This window comes from Myiozetetes cayanensis, unplaced genomic scaffold, assembly GCF_022539395.1.
Source record: "Myiozetetes cayanensis isolate MyiCay16 unplaced genomic scaffold, myiCay2020 scf42, whole genome shotgun sequence".
Lineage (NCBI taxonomy): Eukaryota > Metazoa > Chordata > Aves > Passeriformes > Tyrannidae > Myiozetetes > Myiozetetes cayanensis.
Window position 1 is genome coordinate 115,607 of NW_026087654.1, and position 23,056 is coordinate 138,662.

The window sequence follows — 23,056 nt, forward strand, 5'->3', positions numbered from 1 at the left end:
CTGAAAAACTTCCCTTGCTTTGGTTTTTCAACAGTGGCTTAAAACATGTTATCTACACAGACTTGGAACATTTGTTTAAAATCCTGGGTTGAACGAGGCTAAAAACTGTGAAACACACTTTTCAGAGCACAGAGGTCCAAATTCTTGCACATGTTGAGATTCTGTGTTTAAGCCGTGGTCATTAGGCTATTATATAAAACAAACTTAGTTTTCCAACAGTGTAAACAACAGCAGTAGAAGTTTATGTTCTCTCTTCTTAAAACAAAAAATTAAATTTTTATTTATCTGAGCTTTTAGATCAGTAAGAGGTATATGTCCCATAGAATAGTAGGACATTCTCGTGAGAAATGTAAGTGTCCATTTAAACACTGCAGTTAAAGCTATAAAAAAATCAGGTGATGGGAAGCCACAGATCAGTTTGCTAATACTAAAAGGACCTTTGCTAATTCTAAGTAGCTGAGATACACTTTGTGGCATAGAAGGGAAGATCTTTATCTTCTCCTCCTCACATAAAAGCCCAAGCAATGATCCCATAAATATCTTCATTAACAGTAAAATATTCGTGTGCTTTAAACTATACTAATATCTTGACAGGAACACTTGGGGGTTACAGATTCCAAAGTCCAAACAGGCAATTACAGCATTTCTTTTTATTAGTTTTAACGTTTTTGTCTTGCACTCCAAGTACCTGCCAAACCCACAATCATATCCCGTCCCCTCCATCCCTCCCCAAAGCCCTCAGGTTCCTCCTCTGCAGTTACCCCACAACACATCCAGGTCACAGTGACAAGAGCAGAAAGCACCAATTCAGAGAGGGACTCTCTGAAGAGCTATACTGTGTTCTCTGGAGAAGGGAAGGGGCAGAAGGGTGGGGATAAAGAGTCAGTGTCATTTTTACACAGACTCCTTGTCCTGAACACAAGATGACTAAAAGGTTCTTCCACCACCACAGGAGCTGGTAACCTCCTCTGCCTTGCTTGCAAACACCGAGTAAAATTTCAAGCCAAGAGTGTTAGAGTGGAATAGTTGCAAGCATGCTGAAATGCAAGATCATAATAATGTTCCAAAATAATTCCCAAAGAATTTGCTACCCCCCACACTTCATCAGGCATTGGCTGCATCTCTACTGCATGTTAGGCACCACTTCATTTTAGAGGCATTTTAACAATGGAATTTAACTCAAAATATTCTTTTCTTGGCAGGGGGAAGCTCAGGCACTGCATTTCTGCAGGCTAAGACTGGATCTACCTTGTCAATGCAGTATTTCAGTAAGGCCTGTTAGGGCTCAAAATAACTCCGGAGAAGCCCCTCACACCCCTTGGTATCCAACAACAGCTTCCAAATACAAAACATTCCTAGAGCACACGAGCAAGCTTTTGAGCACAGCAGCAGAAGCCACCACTGGCATGTTGTCATAGTAGCTTGAAGCACAAATGGTTCAACAGGGAAAATAAATACGAGGTCCTCAGCAAGCCTGCAGTTTAATAGTCCCTTGAAACTTCCCTGTCTGCTAATAGGATCCTCCTTTTCCCTTCCCCCATTTTAAGACATGACCTGATGCCATCACACCAAGGAATAACAGAGAAAGGATATCCTGCCTAGATTTTCCATTATACAGATCAAATCATCAATCCAGAGAGGTCTTTACTTACACATGGGATAAAAAGAAGATGCTTCCAACTGATAAACCCTGAGAGGAAGCAAGGTTGGCTCCATGACTATTTTTAAGTAGTTAGCATTCACACAATGGCCTAAAATTAATGGCCAACCCCCTGGGTCCATGAAATCTTCATTAAAAATAATAGTAATTAAAAAAAAAAAAAAAAAGGAGTTAGCCTATTTGAGGGGGGAAGCAAAAACAAGAGAAATAGAAGGTGACAGATACAATTATGTTTCTTCCCAGACTCACCTTGAATTCAGTTTGTATGCTAAGTTTAAGTAAGTGGAAAGATAGGAAGCTTTATGTCTTTTTCCCTAAAAATGAAGCATTTCCTTCAGCAATTGCTGGGAGAAATCTTACTTCAACTCAGCTCTTGTAATTTTGACTGATACTCTTTTGCTGAAAGTATCATATGACAAACAGTAAGCAAACACAGAAAAATAAAAATATCTTTATGTAGCTGTATCATGAAAGAAGGAACTTGTTTTTTAGCCCTCATTCCCAAGGCCAGCTACCACAGCTGTGCTGCAGCTCCCAGCTGAACAGCTCCCTCCATCTCACCACCTAACAGACAAAGGGCATTTAGTTTACCAAATGGTCAGTGTTTCACATTTAGCTCAGTTAAAAGCATCCCACATCTAAGGCTTCATCTAAGCATGATAAGAAAAGTCATGCTTTGTGCATCTGGACAGATAATGAATACAAACATCTTTGGTAAAATCTAAGAATAAATAATTTAAATGGCATCATTTCAACATTAAATGCACTGAAAATGCATTCTCATGCCAGGCATTATTTTGGATAAAGAACAAGATGAGGCAAAAGGCCCTCATCTTTGTAATCTAGGAAATGCCCACAAACTCAAGACATTTTATGTATCACCATTCATCTCCACCTTTTACTGCCAAGAAGGATTTCTTCTTTTAAGCATTTATCCTTGTGGAGGTGGTGGTCGTCGTTTTTGTCCTTTTTAATAACAGCATCCTTCTGATGAGTAACTAAGAGATTCATGGAAAACAAAAATTGCCTAGAATTTCTGATCTCACCACAAACTATTCCCCTCCTCCTCTGTGCACTAGATAAAAAGCGAACAATTAGCCTGCTGTTTGCTCAGTACAGTGAGATTGTTCATTTCTTCATTTGTATCAGATCAGATCAGGGAACAGAGGCAAACATTCAAAATAGATTAAATAAAAAAATCTATCCTTAAACCACCAACACTGCTATAAGAACTTAAAGCCCATCAGATTTTTATTATTTCTTTTGTAGTTTTGAGCACATTCAAGTGGTACAGGCCCTTTTCTTTATTTGGTTTGCAAAGTACTTCACATTTTTAGGATTTGCTCTTTGACATAAAAAGCAAGCACTGCCTTATCCAACCTTTTTTTTGAGCGAGTTTCATAACGAGCTTCACTTACTATAAAATTGTTTAATTTTTAACTTACAGGAAGCAAAGAAACTGTAAAACTAGATGCCTTGTTACTTTATTTATTGGCTCTCTATACCTCTAAATGGCATCTACTTTGTTTACTGGCTGGAAGCTCTTACCACTGCCAGCACTTCAGGAACAATGTAACTGTGGAAAGGGGAAAACATGTTTTTCTACATTTTGTTTGTCATCTAAGAGAATTATAAGGTACACATGCAGAAGTTTGAAAATATTTTTAATAGCGGGTAACCTCAAATGGACAAAACAACCTAATTCAGCAGGTATTTTTATCTTAACTCGTAACTTAACCCTTTTCATTCTGGAGCCGTTTATAAGTAATCATCTCTGCCGGAGTTGCTATAAACAATAGTTATTTTTCAATACCTGTATCAGGACACTGAAAAAGTGTATTCCATTTCTAAAGATTACCATTTTTTAAGCTTCAAAATGGAAAGAGCTTTGGGACAACCACAAGAGGCACAAGATCAGAAACAAGACAATTTTGTACAATATTTTGTACAAAGTTTTCCCCCTCTTAAAAATACATAACACATTTTTATGAACCCAGTAAAACTCATAACATTGTGTGTTTTATTTTTTAATATATTAAAAGAAGTTGTTGTAACAATGTATCAAATGTCAAACAAAAAAAAAGAAGTTTGTCATTTTCCCCTCCAATTACAGTGGCATCCAAAGTCTTTCCTCCCCTAGGGAATTCTGGTGCCACCTGTATTAGGCTGTGTGACAAAGATCCACTTGTCTGAGTAAGGTGAGAGGGATGCTGCTGTCAGGTCAGCTGTTTGCCAGGCCACTCTCCAGGTTCTCTGAGCATGACTCCCTCCTGCTCAACCCAGCAGTCCTGGTATGAGAGGGCACAGCGTTCTGTATCAAACAGGTGAGATCTGGCAGAGGAGTGCACTTTTACACCCAACATCAGGCCTCACACAGTTTGCCTACACTGTTGTTTACCCTCAGTGCTAAACAGATGTAAGGCACACATTGAGGTCTCCAAGTGGAAAAGTAGGCTACCCTACTTCCACAGCCAACCACCCATCGTCCCTCCCTCCCAGTCCTGAAAGGCTAACAAAAATACTGAGAAAAAGAAATTAAATAGTTATTCTAAGCAATACTCAGCTGACCTTCACATTTGAATACGTTGGTTTTGCCTCTGCTGCAAGCCTCTTCCTTCCACAAATCCACAAAGCTGAAGCTGCTTACTCCCAACTTGAATCACGAGAGAAGAACTAAAACCAGCACTAACAATGTCAAACCATCATTTTGGGAAACCACTGTATCTTCACTGTCATCAACTGAATGGGCAGGACATCCCTAACATCACGTCACTGGTGCTGCTGGAGGTAGCTCCAGCTCCCGGCCAGGCAGGTGCCACTCCACTGAAGCTACTGCATGACTGGAGTATAAACACTGCTAGGACTGCTCACATCAGCTACTGAGGGACACAGTCCAAATCATTCCAATCCAGAGGAAAGCTGCTTTGGTGATCAAAGTAACAATAAATCCAAAAAGCACGTATATTAACGTCTTGGCACCTTAACCAAAATATGCTGATCCATCAATTTGCCAGTCACTTTGTGACTACTAAATAAGCATAACCAGTATTTATTGTGTGCTTCGTGCCTCTCATAACTCTGCTCAAATACTGTAATAAAAGCACAGTTTAATGGTTGACAGTTTAATGGTTTGCTCTATTATGAATGCCCTCCCCACAGCGGCGGGGATGGATGATTCTCTGCACTGCTGTGTGTGTGTCTTGAACGAGGCACACAAAGTAAACACCACCTGTCTGAGCAAGACAATGACAGCATGGGATGCAGCTTGGGGGAGAAGCTCCAGCTGAACTTCCCTTAGCATTTGAAAGTGGTACCACATCATACCAACAGAACTGACAAAATTCAGACAGAACGTAAGGAGAAGTTTCAGTGATTTTATCCCACAGAGCAGAAGTGAGCTGACAGAGTAGAGAAGCATATACAAATGACTGCTTTCTCTTTGATTCACAATATTTAGATTGTTATTTCCAGCCCAGGTTAAACAAATTGGTGTTATGATACTATTGTTAGGCTGGATGTATAAACACACTTATGCACTTTTGGAGGCCAGCCAGCTCAGCAAACATATTACAAAAGAAACAGGGAAGAGGTAGAACAGCAGCTCGGTTCACCCACCAGGCTGTTATGGAGAGGGAGCAGGGGGTGGGAAGGAAGAAAACAGCACAGAACAGTGGAGCAAAATATGTTGTGAACACGCTATTTTAAGAAGTGTGGAAAGTTTCTTAAAAAAAAAAAAAAAAAAAAGAAAAGGCTCAAGAGTTGCTTCATACTCAGCAAAATAACTCCTGAACATTTCATACAGCCAGACACATCGAGCAGTTTCCATCAGGTTGCTTAACGCAAGGCAAAAGAAACAAAGAAACACTGGATATGGATTTCTTACAGTGAAAGGAAAATTGGTGCTCAAAGCACAAAGGACCAGCAAAATTTTAGTTAGTAGCAAAACAACCTCTTATTTGTTATCTTTAAGAACAAAGAATAAGGACACAATAATGCACTTTCTGGGTAACCTCCACTTCATCTCTCATGAGGAGGGCTCAGCCTTACCCCCCTGTCTTCTGTAACAGCTCAGGAATTTGACTTCAATTCTCCATTTCTCCAAAAAATGACATTAAAATATTTTTTTCCTCGTTCCAATCAGAAGAGGTGTTTGAAGACAGGTTATTTACAGCTGTTTGCCAGGGCACTCAGTTTGTAGATGCAGAGTTGAAATAAGTATACCTGGACCAAGAGAGATTATGGATTTTTCAGCTATCACAACCAGCCAATGTAAGCAGAAAAAGAGTTGCAACTTTTTAAATAAGAAAGGCAGAGTAACAAATACGATTGTGGATTAATCTCCCTTAGCTTACATTTTTTCCTGATGAACCTGAAGTCACTTATCTGTTCCAAGAGCCAATAAGGTGGGATATCATCCCTGAGAGTTCACTTTCTAGGCAGACCCAGCATGCAGAAAGAAGAAAGCTGCACGAAGAAGTCAAGTCAGTAACTCATCCCCTTTGAAAAGGGCCTTGTAAGATCTCTCATTTATGATTTGCTCTCCTTTGTTCATGGCAGACACTCTGGAAAGAGTAAGCTGGGTTGCAGTCATACCAACAAAGGAGGTTTCTATTCTCATAATCAAAACACTTGCCTTGTTTCACTGGAAATACTCCATGATTTTATATTCTACTCAGGGGAACAGGTCCTTCACTGGTAAAATACAGCTGCAGAACAAGGCCTGGCTTTGCCCTTAAAGTAAAAGGTAACTGAGTAGTAGTGCCATTAACTGAGTACCCTCAAGCATCCCAGGAAGCATCAGGACTTGAGCAAGGTCTCCGAAAAGGAGATCTTGAGGTAATTCAACTCAGCCAATGGAAAATATTTTCATAACTATACAAACCAGATATTGTAATATTCAGTCTATGATACAGAAAGATAACTACAAAAAACAACACTTCGTGAACAGTTTAATATCTAAAAAAATGCAATAAAGCTTGTCAGTTCATTTATTTTCTTAAGCATTTAGTATTTGATGAAAATTTACTTGATTTTGCATATAAATTATTGGTCTGCCTCTTATTTGGAGATCACAGATATCCAGTATAACCCTAGATATTAAAATCAATCATATGAGATGACCTCTCCTATCATCAAGCTATTCCATTTTTATTAACCTGATAAAACTGAACTTAAAAACTTGGTGTGTATTTGCTCTGTGGATCACATTTCACTCGATGCTGGTGTTTAGAACCTGTTAGTAACTCGTACAAGTTTGAGATTTTATTTTTTTGTCAAATACACATGAAAGAACACTCTCCTCACAGTGTGCATATTTCCCCACTTCCTCACATACTGGAACAGGTTGTTGTTGTTGTGGGATTTTGGGTTGGCTTTTTTTTTTTTTTTCCCCTGACACCAGATCCAAAATAGCTCTTAGACAAAGTTCACTTCCTTGCAGAACTGCTAAACAAATAGAATCACATTTGACAACAGAATTCAGAAGATATTGTTGGGGTTCCCCTGCCAAAACAAAAGAGTATTTGAGCTTTCATCTCAGTGGATGTGCTTATTAATGTCATTCAGTACTTTCTCTAAGCAAAAGAAATGACAAACTGCTAAAAACAGACAATGGAAGTTACAAATGTTTCTTCTCTTGGTCCCTAACCTTCTAACAGATTAACTAGGCTGTTTTTTAATACAGAAAAATCTGACAATACAGCAACAGTAGCCACTAGCAGTCTCAGAATAGTAGTCTTGACCTTCCAAAATTCTTTTCTAGTCACCCTTGCTTTATACATACTGTAATGTTGGAGACCCAGATTTAGAAATATTTGTAGCTTGCCAGCAAAAGCAAAGCTCAAGTATAGGACTAGTCAAGCATACCACTTTTCATTTGAAATTCAGTGTTTTCAATGACCTCCTTTAAAACAAGTAGGTGTGAAGAAGTCAGATAGGATTTCTGTGCACCACCAGATCTGGTATGAGCATGTGCTGCCTGCCACACTACTTGTAAACAGGTCAGGTAAGAGGATAAGGAGTGACACACTTCAGCTCATCACAGGTCAAGACAAAGCTCACCTGCAGAAGAAACACAGATACTTTATAAAAAACAGAGCTGTGACATGTACATCATGATATTCCATAGGAAGTTCCACAAAGCAGAAGTATGTCCTCTCAACACTAATACTGCAGTTTCACAGAGAACAGCAACGCATGATAAAACTAAGCTAGCACAAGCCTGACACTGACTCCAAGACAAAATGGCATCATCATGCAGAATCTTACTTTAAAACACGGAAAGATGGAACATCCTTCATCAGCCTCCAGCTGCTGCGACTGTTATCCGGGAGAATAACCCAGCAAGCTCTCCATTTCAGCATCACTCCGAGGACAGCACTACACTTACTTAGCATCAGTCCTCAGCAGCAATACAACTGAAAGCTCTGCAATTTGGGAGACTCAGTGAAGGTTTTAATCATCTAATGAGATTACCTCATCCGTGTGTGGTTTCCCAGTGCAGTCTCAACGGCAGCCCATTAAGGCAGTCCCCTGACACGCGGTATCAATCACGCTAATCGCCTTACTCTGCTATCACTCCTGCAGCCGGGGCACTGCCACGCACACAAACCAAAGCCAGTGAGAGTTTCTACCTCACGGGATAAAAAGGCATTGTGAACAGAAAGCACAGCCAGCTCCAATCCTGAAATCAGTGTCTCTTCTATCCAGCAGGTTATAAAGGAACATTCCATTTTTAAATTTTGCATGTGTTCTGTGCTAAATCATAGTGAAGTACAATAGTTCTCCTATGGAGAATGTGAAGTTCACATATAACAATTTACATGTTTACAGTTAATAAATTTCACTTTGGAAAAATCATAAAGCTTCACAGAACACCAGTAGCTGCCTCTTCTGAAACACAAGCTTCCCCAGTTACCACCAAACAGAGTTCATGAAGCGCTGCCCATTTTACTGTTACCAATATAAAAATGGTATAGTAATTAATACCATTCATTTACCAAAGCCCGGAGCATCCCACCTCAAAGTAACACAAAACAATAAAATTTGTTCTATTTGACACACAAGGACAATGAGAAAAACCTAAATATTAAAACTAAGCTTAGCTTACACTGCATTCTTTGGTTGCAAGGGGAAAGCAACCCTGAGTTCTGATGTATCCCAAGGTAAGACCGGGATCCAGCTGTTGTATACACATATAAAAGCCAGGCACACTTCACAGCTCAAAAACCAAGCAGAACAAGCCCTTCTAGTACCAGCTTTTTATACAAGAAAGATTAAGCAGCTTGCCCAAAGAAATGCAAGAATCATGGGCAAAAATCTAAGACATCCCTATTCATTAGCACTACCTCATCACACTGGCTTTACCTCCTAAACTTTTCCCAAAGCACTTGAAAATAGTGCTGCCTGAATTTCAACATATCTTCATTCAATGAAAGAAATTAAGACACAGTAAACAATACTTTTTTTATTTTTTTAAATGGCTACATGTATCTAGATTTGACTGGGGACTAAAGAACAGGTTTCCCTAATCTTCTCTACTGTATCTTTTTACCATTCCTTTCAATAATGTGAAAGAAAGGGAGGGGAAATTAAATAAAGGAGACCAGATGAGTGCCATAAGACTATAATCTTGTCACATTTAGGCTGAAAATATACAGAACTGTTTAAAACTTGACACAACCTGTAAAAAGAAAGAATCACCAAAAAAAAAAAACCACCCCCCCACAAAAAAAAAAAAAAAAAAAAAAAAAAAGAAAAGTGAAAAGCCAACACACACACAATTAACATGAAGCAGCTTTAGGCCCTTACAACCCTGCTGCTGAGTAGCAGCCCATTTGGCTGGGCCAAGTTTCCCAAACTCTTCTGAAAGCATCTCAATCCACTGCCAGAATATTCACTTAAAATAGAAATGCAAAACAGGAAAACCAGCACAGCAATCTCAGAGAAAAAAAAAGGCTTTTGCCCTTGTTATCCCAAATTAATTGCCATTCAGAATACAGAGTATAACACTGGGTCATGCATGGTTCTTTCACCCAGACTTGATTACTTTTATACTGAATTAACATTTTTTGATTTCTCAAACTTCCAAACAAATGAAGGACAAGACTATGACCAAGAATAGTCAGCACGGATTCATCCAAGTGAAATTATGCCTGGCCAACCTGATGAAATGACTAGCTTAGGAGCAGTTAATTTTAATTATCTTGACTTCAGGAAGGCTTTCAGCACTGTCTCCCATGACATCCTCGTAGACAATCCCAGTGAAATATGGGCTTTGCCAGCGTGTCAGAGTCAAACCTTCTGTTCTGCTTAGTCTGGTAAGACACATCTGGAGCTCTGCATCTAGTTCTGGGCTCATGTGAGCCTTGCAAGTGCTGGAGAAAGTCCAGGGAAAGGCTGGAGACATAATTAAGGGACTGAAGCATCTTTAATATGAGAGGCTGAGAGAGCTAGACTGTTTAGCCTAGAGAATAAAAAGGATCTGATCCATGTATATAAATACCTGGAGGGTGGAAGTAAAGACAGTGGAGTCTGACTCTTCTCAGTTGTGCCCAGTAAGAGGACAAGACACAATGGGCACAAATTGAAACGCAAGAAATTCCATTTAAACTTAAGGAAAGCTTTTTTACTGTGAGGTTGACTGAACACAGGAGCAGGTTGTCCAGACAGGTTTCCATCCTCGGAGGTGCTCAAAACCCATCTGGACATGGTCCTGAGCAACTTGGCATTGCTCTGAGCAAGGGAGTAGGAGTCCATCTCCAGAGGTCCCTTCTGCTCTCAGTGATTCTGTGACTATATCAATATTCAAGAAACTGTCAAGTATTTTATTTGTTGACTGTTCTGAAGTTTTATTTTTACCACAATTTCACAAGCCAAAGGACAGTCTGCATAAGCAAAGACCTTCAAATTCTTTCCCATTTGGAACACCATCACAATAAAATCCCTTACTGTTTACAAAGCCATTTTGAATGGTCTGTGAGACACCCCAAACCAGGAACACAACTAAAACAGCATGACAGGTAGACAAGCTGCTACACAACCTGATCTCTCCCTATTTAGAGGTTAAATTGTTAATATATTTTTAAAAATGCACAAAATCAAAACTTAAGATACAAATCAGTAATGCATCTTCCACTATTCCATCAAAATAACTGAGCTGATAAAAAGGAGAGAAGGCAAAGGAGCGGAGGGAGAATGTATTTGACTTGGCCACAAAAAGAAACAAGTAGGAAAAAAAATAGACCTCTAATAATGTTTTACTTCATCTCAAGTATCACATATTGACATTAAATGCAGCATTATTATTCTGCCACTGGCATAAAACTGAAATATACCTAAAAAGAGCAATCCTTAGTTAGTCTCTGTAAGCATGGAATATTTGCAATGCAAAAGCATCTGTCTTTAAACTACTGTGCTGTTAACAGACTTAAATACTTAATTCTGTCCCATCCAGGAACTTCCTACTGTTTCTAAATTTGAATGATCTTCCCAAAGTCTGCTAACAGCCTTGTGAGACCAAGATTTTCCTTCCCACTCCCCACGAAAAGTTCCTGTTGAAAAGTACCAAAATGCTTTCCAGGGTCTTTCAGCCTTGCTACTGAAACTGTTTAACAGAGGTAGAGGACAAGGAAGGACATCTTCCCTAAACAAACCAATAATTATCTCAATTTCACTGCTTTTCTCACACACAGTCAGCTTATGACAGATATCCAGAACAAAAAGTCATTAGCACAACCAGTTAAAACATGATTTAACTAAGACAATACTATAATGGGAGATGTTAGGCAACCTAAAACTTTGAAATTCATTGGTTGGTCTATCCATAATAAGATTCCTGATGTTATTACGTTAGTTTCCATAGGGATCCAAAATGTTAATTAAATGAAAAGTCAAAAAACATGTGAGTTGCACTCTCTGTGGAAAAAATACCAAAAGGAGATCAACATTATATGAAGTTTGTTTAATGCCTCTGTTTGATGTTCTGTAAAATTATCATTTAGATTAAAGTAACTCTAAGCCCAGGTGGGAGAGTCACATAAAGCCCAGGGAAGCTGCATTAGGATCAGAGAATTTCTAATAGCAGAGCTCAGACTTTATTGGCTTTCTGTCACTCATTTATCAGTGGTACCATTATTCTCCCACAACCATTTTTGTTATTCACAGCAGAAAGGTACAGCAGTAAACACACTGTATTGCTGACTAGACCCAGTCTGAGCATCACAGAGATACCCAGCTACTTGCTCATATTGATGAAACACCGGTGAATCACCAGGACTGCTCAGAGGATAAAAGAAGAAGAAAAATATGTTGCCCTAGAAAAAACCCAGAAGTTTATTGAACCTTTCAAGTCGCTATTCACCTTTCTGCACATTTTTCTGGAGGATGTTGAATGGGGAGGAGGGATGGGGAAGATCAGTAGGTAAGAATTCACTCATGCAGGTGACCTGTCATTCAGAAAAGACTGAGACTAAATTAAGAAATAGTCTTCTTTTTGAAGTAACAGATTCATGCAATTCCTGAATTTGCATATTTTCACTGACCTCCTAGGTCCTGAAATACTTCTAGTGCAAGACAGGCGTATTAAAATTGCACAAACATGCAAGAAAACAGTGAATGAAAAAGAGTGAAATACAGGAAGAAACTGATTTATAGCGCAGGACAAGTGGGAAATGGAGATTTGCAAACTGCAGTTATAAAAATAATTAAAAAGAATTTTCCAATTACTGCCATATATTAGGAAATTATTATCTCAAGCTTGGTATGCGAGACCACAATAATGCTTGATGCCTGACAAGGCATTTTGGGTCATAAAAACATGCTATTTCTGACACATTTCTTGTTGGTCAGAATGTACAGATTGCTCCACACTTCTAACCAGGGCATTGCAATAGGCACAAATGTTGAAAGCAGGTTTTAAGAAATATCTTCCCACCTGACAGTAATTTCTTTCTGACTCCACTATGATGAAGCAGAGTGTGAAGCTGTGCTGGAACTTACACCCACAGAAAACTTTAAAGATGAGAAAATGCTTCTGGAGGTGGACATTTGACCACATTACGTATGGGATTGGGGTTGTTTGGGTGTTTTTGTAATTTTGCATATTTAAAAGAGTCTGTCCTGGGAAAGTGCAGGTGCTCCTTAGGCCAGCATGCTTTCAAACCTCACCTACAGGATTTACAATGGATGCAGCTCAGAACCACAAACCTCAACATATACGCTCCACGGCACCGCCAAGACCACGTCTGTAGACAGGCATATCTCAGCCTGCCCTTGCAGTTCCTGTCTAGTACACTGAAAAACCTACCTGAGCAGCACCAGACGAGATACACACGTACATATATACAGGGGCTGATAAACACACTGTATCCCAACAGCTCAGAGCAGGGAAGCCCGATCACTTCTACTGATATTATCCCCCTATCAGCGCTCTCAGACAGCTGAGCAGTGAACAACCATTACCAGGGGACAGACCATCTCAGGAGTAACAAGCTCCGGGGCGTTGTCTTACTAATAGTCAAAATAAAAAGCTGGCCTAGACAAGTCTTCAGAGGCAGCAGAGCTCGAGCAGAATGAGCTCTAGACCTAAGACGTTGCTAACAACCAACCTGCGATATCTTCTAATCTCTGTAGTGCAGATTCAGGTCTGAAAAAAAAGGATAACATCTTTTTTTGGACTCTGCCTGCTGCCCCTAATTTCTGTTCTACATTATTACATACAGAGATATGGTATGCATACACCAGAAACAACATGATTTTACAATTATAAATTACCATAATTTGGTAAGACAGTGATTTCAACCATTGTTCCAAGACTACCAAGTAGTCATTCGTTAACATATGAATTGAAACTACATAAGATTTTATGGTACAAATTTATGGTCAAAAAGCAAAACAGAACAGTCTCATTAATTTTACTTGATTAAAAGCAGGCTTGAAGTCTTTCACAAAGTGCAGCGGGTTTTGTGGAAGAGGGGGAAGCACTGAAGTGCACGCATGAAACCAGAGACAAGACACATGGATTGGGTAAGCTCTTCCAGGTGCAAAGTATAATGGAAGAAAAAGACCTGCAAAAAGAGGGAAAACTGATTACTCGGCCCCAAGACCTGATGAATTGAAGCAGCATTATCTAGCAGTTTTTGTGCAAAGCTCTGCCAACACAGGGCCAGCTCTGTGCCCTGTCCTGCTCTGGAGGGAGACGTGGGGCAACAAACACCTTACCACCCACTGAACATACTTCCACAGCCACAGTTTTCCGAGGAAGGATGGCTGTACAGACTGGATATGGCTGTATCTTTGATACTTTGTCTTCAGGATTCCAACTTGAAAGGGAAAGCTTGTTGTATTTGTTTATACATGATCAGAGGTACCTCTTAGGATGATAAAGAAAACAACTCTTGCTCATCCTTCAAGAATGTCCCAAGAGCTGTGCATGGGTGCACACACAGTTGCAGACGTGTTTTGAGAGGACAGGGAGAACAACGATTGATTTCCTGCAAGTGTAACGTCCTGTTGTTTTTCTGAGGTGATCTAGAGGATTATCACAATCCCAGATGTTTACAAGGGGAAAGAGAAACTGCACTAACTCTGTGCAGGATGAGACAGTTGACTGCCTAAGCACATTATCCTAAACACAATTTCAATGTTTCACTACTTTTTCTATAGAGGCTCTCTGTTCCAAACCCTGGAATTGCAAGCTGTAGGACATTAACAAGCATACATTTGAGCTTCCAGCCACTTCAAGTGTGCATGAGGCAATGAACTTATACCAAGTATTTTTAGACTTCCTGCAATCAACTGTCCTCCCAGCATTGCTCAATATGACACACAGTTGTCTGAATGAGGCAGTTGTGCTAACACACACTCTAATTTTAAAGTTTCATTTCTGTGTTTTCCATAAAATAAGTACTGTCGAATTTGCTCATCCAAGAAGTTGAATCACAAGTGATTAAGGGTCATCTAAGCCAAACCATATTGTGTAAATGCTTATTAAATTATACTTATAAAAAGTAATTCATTTTATCTACACAAGATAATTGTGTAAACTACACAAAACACTAGTAATGACTGGGCGTGTACGGCAAAAATTCTGCACAGTAAAGTTTTGCCATTACAGAGTCGCACAAGTCCTGCTTGGAGTTAACCTGCATTGTCTGTAAAGGAAAATAAAGAAGAAAATGTTGCCTCAGCTTTACGCATCCTGCAAGACAGAACAACTGAACTCTAAGAACTGTCCTATTTCCTGGCATGGTTCAGAAAACATTAAATAATTGAATTGTTTTGAGGAGGAGCTGGGAAAGGGGGTGACAGTTTCTACCATCTATGAATCTCACATGTCCAAGAAAGGATCAAGTCATATATATAGTTATATATCAAGTGCACCTATGACAGCCAGACAGAAGTATTCCAATACAAGATGTTCTTGCAAGAAAATAACCATGGTCAGAGTGATTACTGGAACAAGCTAATTATTCAGCACCATTGAGTAACAAATCACTATTTGATGCAGCTTCAGACTATCCACTATTATAAAAAATACTGTCATTAACCATGATTAGGCATTATCTCTAATGAAGAAGCTTCAAATGAAGGAGCTTGCTAATTAGCTCTGTCCTAAGTCTAAGAGCCAACAAAGGAATCTTAGAAGTCTCCTGCTACCAATTTGTAAAAACGGGTGAATAGGACTGGTCTAATAAGATGCTGATGACACTTATTCCATTAAGAAAACAAAAGATGCCATCAAGATGTGGTGCTGTGATTTTAATCTGTTAGTGATGTGTGTCTTTTGCTCTATGACTGCTCTTGGTGTACTTAAGTACTGTGACTGTCATTTACAGAAGAAACTGATTGCTACTTTTGGAGGCTGCCTCAATTCATCATCCCCTCATTACTACCATTATTATTAGAATACTAAGTCATAGAGAAATTGATCACACTGACAACTATTCAGAAAAAAAATTACAATAAGTTTCACAAACTAAAGCTGATGCAGAGACTTAAGTGAATTGCCTTCGATTAAAGGCCCAGCTGAAACTACAGTGCAAATAAAGCAGTTCGTTTTGAAGAGTCAGTTTTCACAGTAGTGTCCTGTTAGAAAGAAATTTAAATTCCTTCTGGAGAATGACATCAAAATGACCTCAGTTTCATGTTAATAAGGATGACTGTTTTCCTCAGACTAAATGACAGCAGACAAAGAATTTAAATGAAGGAAACAGTCTCAGGGAGCGGGGGGAGGCCCTCTAAAAGTGGTGAAGAATTGACCAAAACAATCAGAATTACACTGAATGACTCTATGCTGCTGAGGCTTACTACAGGGTGTACAAGTGACAGTAGAGCATCATATTCCTTTTTTCCAATTACAATCTTGGTCTTGATAAAACCAAGAGTAAGTCAAGGAGTTAAAAATCAAGCCACATACAAAGTTAAGGATCCTTTTTAGTGAGCATGGAAAACATTTCTCATTATGATAAAAATTGGTTGGATTAATTGTGTAAATAAGAAGAACAAGAAAAAAGACTCTTTAGCCATTTAAGCTTTTAGAACACCTCTCCTCTTCCGTGCAGCACGACCAGCAGCTCCACAAATGAGTTATCAAAAAAGAAGCTTTACTAATTTGAACAAATTTCGTACATTTAATAAAGTGTATATGGCTCTTCACTGGTCAACATGTATGCAAAAGCATTCAAGCAACTGTTTCACACATTGTTCATTCCCTTTTGCATCACATGCAAGGAGTTCTTCTGAAATACCATCTGAATGCAAGACTATTCTTGCTATCACCTGCAGGTCCAAGAGTAGCATGGCAATTTCAAAGAGTTCTTGCCCACACCTGTGAATTCCATAATTTTGGTTACAGGTTACTGTTTCCAACACAAACTTGTTCCATCTTTAGACATTCAGCAGCCCAGGACAAACAGCAGTAGCTGCAGTAACAAACTAAGTCTCAACTTTTCAGAAGGCAAAAAGAAGAAAAAATTTAAAAAGTCACCAGACAAAACTCCAGCTGTCATATCAGCTCTGGGTTACATGGTCAGAATATCAACAGTGACAACAAAAGCCAAGGCACAGAGCCCAAACTGTAACAACTCTAGCATTTGGATAGATCCCTCTCAGCTCTCATGATATTACCCAAATAACTCACTTCAATCACTAGGAAATACACATCTATCTTATTTACTAGGGATACATCAGGAAGACACAACTTGTCACTGTAATGCTGTTAATGTGGAATAAAACCAAGTCTGTTGAGTAAACAACTGAAAGGAGACAATATGAGGAGAAAGAATTGGCTCCTGAAGACAAAGCACAAACTCCTATTCTTCCTTTAAAGCAAAGTCAGTACTAAAAGCAGACTCCTAAAAGCAGAAACAGTGCAAGAGTTAAGTTTATATTCAGTATGAGAATACCATTTACTTGGAAGGTGACAGCAGCCAAGGTTAGTTTTACATTTTCTCACTTTCTGAGCAAACACCAGGTAACACATTGTTTTACACAGGTGCTGCATGATGGGGAAAAAAAGTCTGTTCCTCACAGGGAGAGACAAAGTGTGTAGAACATCTGAAAAACACACTTTCTTTCCTCTTTTCTCTTTGTCTTTCACAGGCTTTTTCTTAAAAGCAGGGAGTGAGTCACTAGCCAGATCCATCTACCTAAAGCACTAAGAAGAAACAAAATGTTTTGAAATAGCTTTGGTAAACTGGTAGTCACAGTTTTAAACATAAACACAAATCACTGCAATAACACAGAAGTTTAAAAAGTTACTGCAACAGCAGAGAATGTATTTCAATTGTTTCTTAAGCTTTTTCAGACCATTTTGAGAACCTAGACAGTTAGCAAACCACCACTAGGATTTTTTTTTCCTCCTGCAAGCATTATATTCTGAGGAAGCAAAACCCTTTGGTTTTGTGTTGGTTTTTTTTGCTAGCTTTCTGTGGTATGTTTTCAAACAATCCTCCCTTTTATTTATTATTACACTTCTTGAGGAGAACTCATAAAAAGATTATGAGGAACTGCTTTCTCTAAAAGTTGACCAACATTGTTTCAAGAAAAAACATATTAAACACTGTAGTAAACCCAGTTAATGTTTCACCACACATTTAAAGTCTCTGTAAATCCAAGTAAAAAGTCACTGAGATTGAAAGCAAAGGGAAATACCAAGTTCTAGGCTTGTGAAACAGGTTTATCAAATTACGATATGAAATCCTTTTCAAGATGACTTCAGATTTCACATCACTTTTTTCACCACAGTTTAGTAACCTCTACATGATTTCAGGCAAAATGCTTGACTTTTTCCAAAAGAAAAAGTAAATACAGAAACTTTCAAGATAGTAATAATCTGAGTGGCTACTTTTATTTATTGTACCTGGAGTTATCATGTGCAAAGAACTCCAGCTACGATTTTAAAAAATTTGGTTTGCATGATATGCTTATAGCTGCACACCTGCCCTTTTGTTACACAGAGATAGTGTACTGACCTTAAACATCAACCCTGTTGAAGGAGACTTTCATCAATGAAATGCAGTGGCTTAATGGAGGCAGACCATTAGCTCACAAAATAGCATCGTTCAGTCTAACCAGAGAGAAAGTGAAATTAACCCAGTGGGACAGAGAAGGAGTCTAGGAAGGAGAATAAAAGGAATGTGAAGCGCATGAGCATGATTTGGACCCGTTGAAGATGGCTGGACAGAAAGATAGGACGTACCTTTGCCCTCAGCGCTGCCCCTCTCCCTGTCTCACAGCACCGGTCTGTGCCTCACAGTGGGTCTTCACACAAGTGGCATGCACAGCACAGGCTGGCCCACAGCCAGCTGGGTGACTTCAACTGCTCCATATTAATATGGCCACGGAAGCAACAGGCAGGGGACAGCCGGAGAAAACGGAGGGGGTTGCACCCTTTGCTCAGCAACCCCCCTTCCGTAGCCAGATGAGCAGGAAACCTGCTCACTCACCAGAGCGTCACCCATGCCTGCACCTGCTGTGCCACCACCTAGCACAGGCCACAGTTTGCTTTAAAACAAAAACAAAAAAACACCACAGACAGACAGACAGAGATCCCCCTCCCCGCTGGGTGGCTGCCACTGTTCACATACCAAGGTGTACCAGCCACACGCCATTGAGCGCCTCACACGGGCACCTGACAAGCAGAACCTCTTCTCAGTAAAGGGTAAGATTAAAGAGACGGATTTTGAGAAGGTCTTGGAAGTTTCAGAGAGCAACAAAATGCTCTAAATTCCTGCAATAAATTATCTTGCACATTCTGAGCTATTTCCTGATGCACGAGCTGTTCAGTCAAAAAACTTAAAGGTCAAATTTGCATCAATAGCCTCGCCAAAAAGTTTTCTACAGAGAAAAAGAAAGAACGAGGAAAGGCTAAAGAAGCAGACATGAAAGTAAGAAACCAGTATCTGTATTTTATGCAAGAAAAAGTCACATGCAGTGCTGAATCAGTCTGAAGGGGAGAGTTATTAGTCTTGTTTTAATCAATATTGCTTCTCTTATCTTTAATATTTCTAATTAGTGTATTCTTTTCTCCAGTGTTCCTTGGAAAGCCTTCTTTCTTTAAAAAGAGGGGAGGGGGATTAACGACTGTCTCAGTTTTAATCCTTTCTCACACTCCCACACAGAGAAGATTTCTTTTCCTTAAGGACACTTCCCAAGTACTTCATGATGTCAAATTTATTTTTTGTGCCCAGTATATATAAAACAGGCACTTGCCATTTTTAACTCATTCAACCTGCAGCCAAGAATCTTGCCACAGAAACTGTCAACTAGGCATAGTGCTGTTAAGAGAAAGGTCTCTGAACACTTAAGTTATAAAAGTATGCTTAAGCAAGCAAATACATGAAAATGCCAAATGTAATTTCTTACCTATGTCACTTGTAGATTTCTAATGAGTCCACACGGGTTTGGCTTGGGTTTTTTTAATACTTCCTTTTAATGAAAGAGAAATAGAAGCACCTGTATTTTCTAGGACCAGCACATCCCAATAAGAAAACTTAAAAATCTTAATTACTCAAACCTGTCTAGTTCCCAATTAATTAAGAATGCATAACATTAAAAGCTCCCTCATTCAACCAGCTGGTATTTTAGTGAGATCATATTCATATTAAAGATCGTATGTTACCACACACTCAGATGGGGAAGAAAAAAAAAGCACTGCCCCACGCATGCCTTATTTTCACACCTCATACTGTCAATAAAACTTTTCAAAAGTAAAACACACAAAAAGAAAAACCCTGTCCCTTAATGGAACCTGGCACTTTAATTTGCAAAGTAAACAGAACACATTCAAAGCTGTTACAGCTTAGCACTGATTTTGCAGTGATCAAATCATAATAAGCCATGCACAGCTAATATCCAAGAAGGAAGACTTCTCAGTAGAAAAGTTTCCAGGCTGCTACTTTATCCCCCTCAGCTTCTCCACCTGAGAAAACCTGCGAGGTATGTACCCAGCATCACTTAGGCCTGTCATACACCAGCGCAGCTGTGCTGCCTGGCACATGTGCAGAGAGTCTAAACTATGTCTAGCCCTTCTCTGCCCTCTGCAGAAGCAGAGGGAAACCAAAAACCCATCACCTTTTTCACACCTTGCTTCAGCTTTCCCCTGTAAGGTCACCATTTTCTCTGGGGACACAGATTTAGCCCTGAAAAAAACCCCTGTTACCACCAGGTGCTATGATCCATCAGAAAGTAATGCTGAAATTCCCCAAGAGAACAGATTCAGCCCAGCTGACAGCAACTGTAGGTCTGAATGACATATTAAAAAGCAATCAAGCTGATTACATTATGCATCAAAACATGGTTAAGTGGCACAGTTTTGCTGCAATGTTAAAAGAACATCTGATCTTCTTCTGAAAAAATACAGTTTCACTGTCAAGATACTGACAGGAAAAAAAAAAAGATAAAAGCTGCAGTGGAAGAAACAAGGGTTTTTCAGCAGTTTCTGGATTAAAAAGCTAAGGCTTCCTACACCAAGATTTATGGAAGCAAAGAGTGAATTTCCTGACCTTGCCTTAGGCAGATGGAAGAGACTGTAATATTACAAAGTTCTATTCCTTTTGGCTTTTTTTGTTTGCTTTCTTAGGTGCAAGTTACTCCCGCCACTCCCTTCTCACCAGGTGTAGGCTCACTTCTAAAGCTCCCAGTAAACCACCTCCCCTCTCAAGCAAAGCTTGGCTGTTGCAGGCCAGCTACTCTCCAGGTTTCTATACTCAGAGCCCAAGATAAAACCCTAGTTTCTATCTGAAGCAGAAACATTCATCAAGTCAAGAGAAGAGGAATCCAGTAAAGATAAGCAACAGCAGAGAAAGAAGTCCATGAAGCATGTCTTCTTCTATAACACCATTTTTTCTTCAAGTGTCAACGTGCTGGTTTTGGCTGGGGTAGAGTTCATTTTCTTCATAGTAGCTGGTATGGGCTATGTTTGGATCTGTCCTGGAAACAGTGTTGATAACACAGGGATGTTTTTGATATTGCTGAGCAGTGCTTACACAGACCCAAGGCCTTTTCTGCCTTTCAGCGAATGGGCTGGGGCACAAGGAGCTGGGAGTGGACACAGCCAGGACAGCTGACCCCAAATGACCAAACTGATATTCCAGACCATACAACATCATGATCAGAACATAAAGGTAGAGGAAGAAGAAGGAAGGGGGGTATTTGGAGTGATGGCATTTTGTCTCTCCAAGTAATTGTTACATAGTTGCCAAACGGGGTTAAACCAGGACAGTCACTCAAGGAGACGGGAGGAGCTCCACTGTGGTTGTGCTAACATTTCTGCTGCAGACAAAATCATAGAGTATGCTGAATTGGTAGTGACCCATCGGGATCACTGAGTCCAGCTGCTGACCTGGCAAGGACACCCCCAAAAGTCTCACCAGGCGCTTGAGGGCACTGTCCAAATGCTTCTTGAACTCTGTCAGCCTTCCCTGAGGAGCCTGTTCCAGTGCCTCTTCCACCCTCTGGATGAGAAACATCCTCCTGATATCCAACCAAAACCTCCCCTAACTCAGCTTTATGCCGTTTCCTTGAGTCCTGTCACTGGTACATTCCCCCAAAACAACTACAAACTCTGGGTAGTGAAAGACCTCTAAAAGGACCCCTTTGTTCCAGAAAAGGGAGGAGTAGCTTATGAGGAAAGGACACTGTCAGAACTTCACCTGTCTTTCCAAATGCAAAGGCTGAAATACATCCAAAGAACAGATTTTTGATCCCTGGTAAGTTCAACCTAACCGAGAAGCATCTGCTGCAGATACTACCCAGACACCAGCAAGATAACCCAAATTCCTCAGCAAAGAGTATCAATACTCACAGCATGCTGTGGAAGACCTTAGATAGCTTTTGCTTATCCAAATTGACACTACAGTGCAGTGATTTTAAAGGGGAACTCTCCTACTATTTTTAATTGAAAACTTTTCCCCTTCAAATTTTCTCGAGTTTTTTGATGCTTGACTAAGGGAGACAGTTTAAGACAAAACAGCTGCAGAAAAGAGAAAGAGAGATATATTACAAGTTTGTACACACGTCTGCATGCCTCTGCATTAGTACTTTTAAGGTAGTACGGCTTTGTCTTTGCAGGTCTGGAGAAAGTCACCTAGAGTAATATTGTGAATACTAAATTCATGCTTGGATTTCAATGCAGGGTAAAGATCAATTAGGAATATAAAAGTATGCTCTGTTGGACTACCACCGAGTCTACCTGTGAAGGCCACAGAGCTCCAGAACCGTACTTCTGAGGCTCTGCTGTCGTAGCCCAGGGGCCACATACATTTATTTGCCCTCTGGTGGTTTCCATCCACATGTTCAATACGTCTGTCACTCACAAGGCATCTGGGCCAGCAAGTGCTTACCACCCCCCAGTCTATTTTAGAACAGCCTTTTTTTTTTTTTTTTTTTTTTTTATCTTTCCTGTTTTTAACCCAAAATGGTTTTGCTGATTCCTCTTAGGAACAGTGATGCCACGAGGCAGCTCCCAAGTCCAAGGCACTCTCTCATAAGCACTGCAATTTCAAAATGCAGACTTTCGCAGGCAGCCAAGAAGATACAGCAGGAATGAACCAGATGTAAGTATTAATGCAAGACTTTTCTTCCAACATACTTTTTTAACCTTTGAGACCTGTACACAGTCTTGCATCAGATCGGTGGAATAAAATGAAAAAAAGTAATTTTCCAAGGAAAAAAAAATTATGTCCCACAAAGCTCTCCACAGACAGCAGAGGAGTGGATGTCTCTTCTTCCTACACAGCAAGAAAGAGTCTACCAAAGAAGCAGTTAAGTCAGCCAGTGTGCCAACAGGAAAGGTTTCATTTTTCATGACTGAAAGAAAAAAAAAAACCAAACACCAAAAACATACCCACACAACAAAAAAGGAAATTCTGCTTCCATACATCAGGCCTGAGTAGG

The 23,056-nt window shown here is 39.7% G+C and overlaps 1 protein-coding gene across 6 annotated transcripts in view; it reads right to left on the reverse strand.

Moving 5' to 3' along the window:
* GAB1 (GRB2 associated binding protein 1) overlaps positions 1-23,056 on the reverse strand; it is a 100,056-nt gene that overhangs the window by 53,516 nt on the left and 23,484 nt on the right. The window contains exon 1 of one of the 6 annotated variants that reach the window (XM_050330631.1): positions 18,360-18,426. The exons of the other annotated variants lie outside the window; for them this stretch is intronic. The gene's annotated coding sequence lies outside the window, so the exon portion shown is untranslated. Of the gene's footprint in view, positions 1-18,359; positions 18,427-23,056 lie in introns of those variants that run through there. 6 annotated transcript variants of the gene reach the window in all.